The sequence below is a fragment of the Podarcis liolepis genome (genome assembly GCF_965112155.1).
Source record: "Podarcis liolepis genome assembly, chromosome: 6".
NCBI classification, from domain to species: domain Eukaryota; kingdom Metazoa; phylum Chordata; class Lepidosauria; order Squamata; family Lacertidae; genus Podarcis; species Podarcis liolepis.
Window position 1 is genome coordinate 5,661,501 of NC_139559.1, and position 5,386 is coordinate 5,666,886.

A 5,386-nucleotide genomic window follows, 5' to 3' on the forward strand; every position below is an offset into this window, starting at 1 on the left:
TGATGTGTCCGTTCCCCTAGGATAGTGGCCTGACCTTCTATGGTGTTGAATGGTTTTTTTAGTGATTGTATTTGAATCTCCTACAAGGAGTGCCTCCTTATCCTTCCAGCAACACTGTTATGAGGCTAGAGACTGTGACTTGCAAGAAGCAATCCAGAGAGCTTCATGGCTGATGGACAAGGGAAACCTTGGGTCGAATCCCCAAGTCCAACACTTTAACTTTGAAAAGTCAGAGAGGGCTTTAATTGCAACATCTTGAAATGGGCCCAAAAGGAAATTGGTCATGGCTAGACTTGCAGAAAAATATGGTGCATTATGTTCCTGCTACCTAACCTAAAATCTGCCAAGTGGTGGGTGTTAATCTGAGCCCTACAAGGCCTGGGAAACCATCAGCTTCAGCAAACCGTAGAGCAGCCACGATGGATTAAAATGGATGTGATCAAGATCGAAAAGCTCTGTTAGTTTGTGCAGGCTGTTTGGGACTCCTTGCTGACCGTAAGCATCTTGAAAAGCATCATGCCCTCAGGATAATAAGACGTTGAAGAACATTAAGAAAATGACAGTGGTGTCTCAGCAAATGTGGAATCCTAATGTTATGGAAAATGGAATGGGTCAAAGTGAGCGTTTCCCTCGGACAGATTATGGTGGCAGGTGAATGTGAAAGGCATGATAAGTAGATGAGCTTGATCACTTTAATCTGGAGCAGTTGCCTTGTGCAGAATCGAGTCCATTTTCTATCTAAGCCAGGAGCAAGGGTACTTTTTCAGCCAAAAAGCCACGTTCGCTCCTGACCAACCTTCCAGAGACCATATGCAGAGCTATGGACATGGGCAGAGCTATGAATTTGGTTCTTAAAGGTAAAGGGACCCCTGACCATTAGGTCCAGTCGTAACCGACTCTGGGGTTGCGGCGCTCATCTCGCTTTATTGTCCGAGGGAGCTGGCGTACAGCTTCCGGGTCATGTGGCCAGCATGACTAAGCTGCTTCTGGCCAACCAGAGCAGCACAAAGAAACGCCGTTTACCTTGCCGCTGGAGCGGTACCTACCGTATTTTTCGCTCTATAACACGCACCCGACCATAACACGCACATAGTTTTTAGAGGAGGAAAACAAGGAAAAAAGTATTCTAAACGAAACAGTGGATGTATGATTTTTGTGGTTCATGCTGTGGCCACAAACATGTGATCTGACAGTGAGTTTGGAGTAGCCCAATGCAAAAATCCTTTGCTGCTATGAAAAACTTTGCTGCTATTTAGCGAGTTGAGTGGGGAGGAGAGAGGGACAGAGAGCCTGCTTGCTTTAAAGGAACCAACCGGACAGGAGCCACTTACACTCATGTAAGCAGCTTCTCTCCCCTCCCGCTTTGCTCCTCTAAAGCAAGCAGGCTCTCTGTCCCTCTCTCCTCCCCACTCAGCGGCTCTTCTCCCGCTTTGCTGTTTCAAAGCGAGCCACGGAGGAGGGAAGGAAGGGGAACCATGGATCCTCTGCTCACGACTGCAGCAGATCCCCCCCGCCACCCGTAGGTATTCGCTCCATAACACGCACAGACATTTCCCCTTACTTTCTAGGAGGAAAAAAGTGAGTGTTATGGTGCAAAAAATACGGTATTTATCTACTTGCACTTTGACGTGCTTTCGAACTGCTAGGTTGGCAGGAGCAGGGACTGAGCACGGGAGCTCACCCCGTCGTGGGGATTTGAACCACCGACCTTCTGATCGGCAAGTCCTAGGCTCTGTGGTTTAACCCACAGCGCCACCTGCGTCCCACAACTTGGTTCTTACCATTGTACAATAAGCTACGTTCCATCTAAGCTAGTGTCCGGGGGTTCTACATGTGCACACAAATATCCTTCCCTCATCTGGCCAAGCAGAGTCCAAGGACCTGTTCCAACCAGGCAAAAGCCTTTGAGCAAAGCAGGGCTAGTAATGGGTGTGGCGTAAGAAGGAGTGGCTTGGGGAATCCCAAGCACAAAGAGAGAGGCCTCCAGGACCTGAGGGTTCTCCCACTACTGGTCTAAGCCCATGTCAGTCTATCCTGCTTGAAGGTCACCTCTGCTACCTGCGACTAGGCTTTTAGCAGTGCTTTGTTGTGTTGAACTGATGAGACTCCAGCAGGTTCATGCCAACTTGATAAGTGGCTCCCTTATACCAAGACTCACCATCTGGTATTGTCTAGCCGCCTTGGCTGACTGCAGCTCAAATCCAGAAGCATTTCCTGTTTTTTTATTGATAGCATTAATATTCTCTATTTTTGTAGATTGCTTAGCAGGTTGGTGGGTTGTTGTTTTCACAAAGTAGCCGCGTGCCAATTTTGTTAAATAAAAATAAAGCTATGTCAGTTTGAGATTGACTGGGAGATCCTGGGGACTGAACTGTGGGTCCCGCTCTGTATGCAAAGCCCACGCACTGCCTCACTGCCACATATTAGCCCTCCCTTTATGAGGAGGATAAAGGCTCTGCCAAGCAGCTGCCATTCCTCAGGTGAGACCTCACCAAGTTGTGAGGACAAACTCAGCAAACTGCAAGCAAGTTGAGAGTTCCAGCACTTCTATTGTGTTCTGCTTCTGGTTTTTATTTGGAAACGCAATCTTAAAAAATACATTAAAAGGGCATTTGCACTTTGGAGCACCTGCCGATAAGCCACTTTGCAAGGTTGTCATTCCAAAACAGAAGTAACATCCCAAGGAAATCATGGTTGGGGTCAGATTGGCTAAGGTTCATGTACCCAATACATTCCAGAAGACTAGCATGTGCTTGGTTTTAAAAGCATCAGAAAAGCTTCTGTGTTAGATGTAAGTGTCATCATAATAATGTAGACAGCTGCTTTATCACTGATTCATCTAGCTTGGTACTGTCTACACTGAATGACAGCAGCATTTCAGACAAGGGTCTCTTCCAGGGCTACCTGGATTTATACAGCTCTGTTCCATTTGGGCTGCTGTTGTATTTTTGTCATTTTATGATTGAAGTGGTTTCATCTGTTTCCCCCCCCCTTTAATATTTTATTAATTTTCAAAAGAAAGAACATAGGCATGAACGTAAACATTATCAAAGTACTAGATTCAGGTAGGTAGCCGTGTTGGTCTGACACAGTCAAAATACATACTTTTTTTTAAAAAAAATGTCCAGTAGCACCTTAGAGACCAACTAAGTTTGATCTTTGTACAGTGGTACCTCTGGTTGCGAACGGGATCCATTCCAGAGCCCCGTTCACAACCTGAAAGGAACGCAGCACGCGCACGTTGCAATTTGCCGCTTCTGTGCATTATGTCATTTTGCACACATGCGCGGGCGGCGAAACCCAAAAGTAATCCTTTCCGGTACTTCCGGGTCACCGAGGGACACAACCTGAAAAGATGTAACCTGAAGCTAATGTAACAAGAGGTATGACTGTATAAGCTTTCATGTGCATGCACAATTCTGAATAAGTGTGCATGCACACGAAAGCTTACACCAAGAACAAACTTAAGGTAAAGGTAAAGGGACCCCTGATCATTAGGTCCAGTCGTGGCCGACTCTGGGGTTGCGGCGCTCATCTCGCTTTATTGGCCGAGGGAGCCGGCAAACAACTTCCGCGTCATGTGGCCAGCATGACTAAGCCGCCTCTGGCATACCAGAGCAGCGCACGGAAACGCCATTTACCTTCCCGCCGGAGCGGTACCTATTTATCTACTTGCACTTCATGCTTTCGAACTGCTGGGTTGGCAGGAGCAGGGACCGAGAAACGGGAGCTCACCCCATCGTGGGGATTTGAACCGCTGACCTTCTGATCAGCAAGCCCTAGGCTCTGTGGCTTAACCCACAGCGCCACCCGCGTCCCTAAGAACAAACTTAGTTGGTCTCTAAGGTGCTACTGAACATTTATTATTATTTTTTAAATATTATCAAAGTAGTTGGGTTTCCCCCAGAACAGATGATTAGTGCATCAAGTGTTCCCATAAACCTACATGTGCTGTTGGTGGGTGCCAGCCATCAGGGTGTTCATCTGTTTTACGGCAGCGAAGAAATCCTGCAAATCAGTAACAGCAGGAATTGCTGGAGGTTGTAATCTGGGATCTTTTGCGTACAATGTAATGCTCCACCATCGAGCTATGGCCTTTCCTAAACTTAAGGGAAGTTTGCATTCAGTTTAAATAATTTCCCCCCCTTCCAATTTGAAAAACCCACCAAGGGAAAGAGGCGAGTCTTCCCTCCCAGGTTCATATCCCCCTTTCCAGGCAGTAGCGCACGAACCGCTTGTGGTGCCTCTTCGTGAGGATAAGCAGATGTTGGTTGCCTGCCTGTCTGCATGTCCCTCTCTCTCCTCACCGGGGATGGCCAGTTGCTATTACATAAGGGGCTTATGCAATGATCCCCTTCCCCCCCCATTCCCCGCCGTCCACCTCTTTCGCTCCTCTCCTAGCGACAGCATCAGCTAAGCTCGCAGCGTCTCTGCATCCATTCAGAGGTTCAGAGCATCTCCCTCGCCTCCCTTTCTTCCTTCTCAGCTTGGGAACCGACACCTCCAACCAAGCAACCTGGGGAGGGGGCGCTCAGAGGAGGGAAAGGGTCGTCTCCTCGTTCCAGGTAAGTCGAGGTTTCTTTGCAGTCCAGCAGTTCCCCCCCTCCCCCCCCAAAAAAAAATCCAGGGTTGCAAAAGTTGTCAAGTAAGGGAGCAGGGAAAGCAATACAATGGAGCATTTGAATGGGCTGATCTCCCGTTCCCCATCCCAAGCTGCAGAATGGACTCGTCCGCCTCCCTGAAGCTATGAATGAAATGTTGACAGTCGAAGAAGGGAGCGAGCTATTCCGAAAGGGGAGGGGGGGTTAACGACGGGTGCTCTCGGCTCACCTCGCGCTACGGCGAGGGAAAGGGTTTATTACGCGCGTTATTATTTAACGTTCCTCCCGTGAAAACCATCCGCGCTTGGGAGAAGGGCGGCTCTCGTTCGGATTTTGAGAAGGGGTTGCTCTGTGCCCCTCCCCCTTCCGATGAGGAAGATGGTACGGCCCGCTTCTTCCCCCCCCCCCCGCCCCGACTTCCACCTGGCTGCCGCGAGCGGCGATTGGCTGCGCGCTTTTTAAAGGGGCAGGCAGGGCGCGCTTTCTCCCCTCCGACCTTTCGCTTCTCCCATCCCCCGACGCGCTTCTCTCCTCACTGACCAGCCGCCCTTCTGTGTGTTTCTCTCTCTCCCCCCCCCCTTCGCCTCGCACCCGACGCCGCCCTCCCCCCTCCTCTCCCTTCCGCAGTTCCTGAGGCGGCCCGGAAGAAGCGCGTCCGAGGCGGCGGAGGCGGCGAGCCCGAGGAGCGGCCGAGCCCCGTCCCGGAGCAGCCGGGCGGGCGGGATGAAGAGGGGGCTCCCCCGGCCGCGGCCACGACGACGGCGGCGGCCCCACCAGCTAGGCCC

General features: G+C 50.3%; 1 long non-coding RNA gene across 1 annotated transcript in view; it reads right to left on the minus strand.

Moving 5' to 3' along the window:
- Positions 1–5,386, minus strand: part of LOC310708966 — a 190,386-nt gene that overhangs the window by 73,523 nt on the left and 111,477 nt on the right. The window lies entirely within an intron of this gene.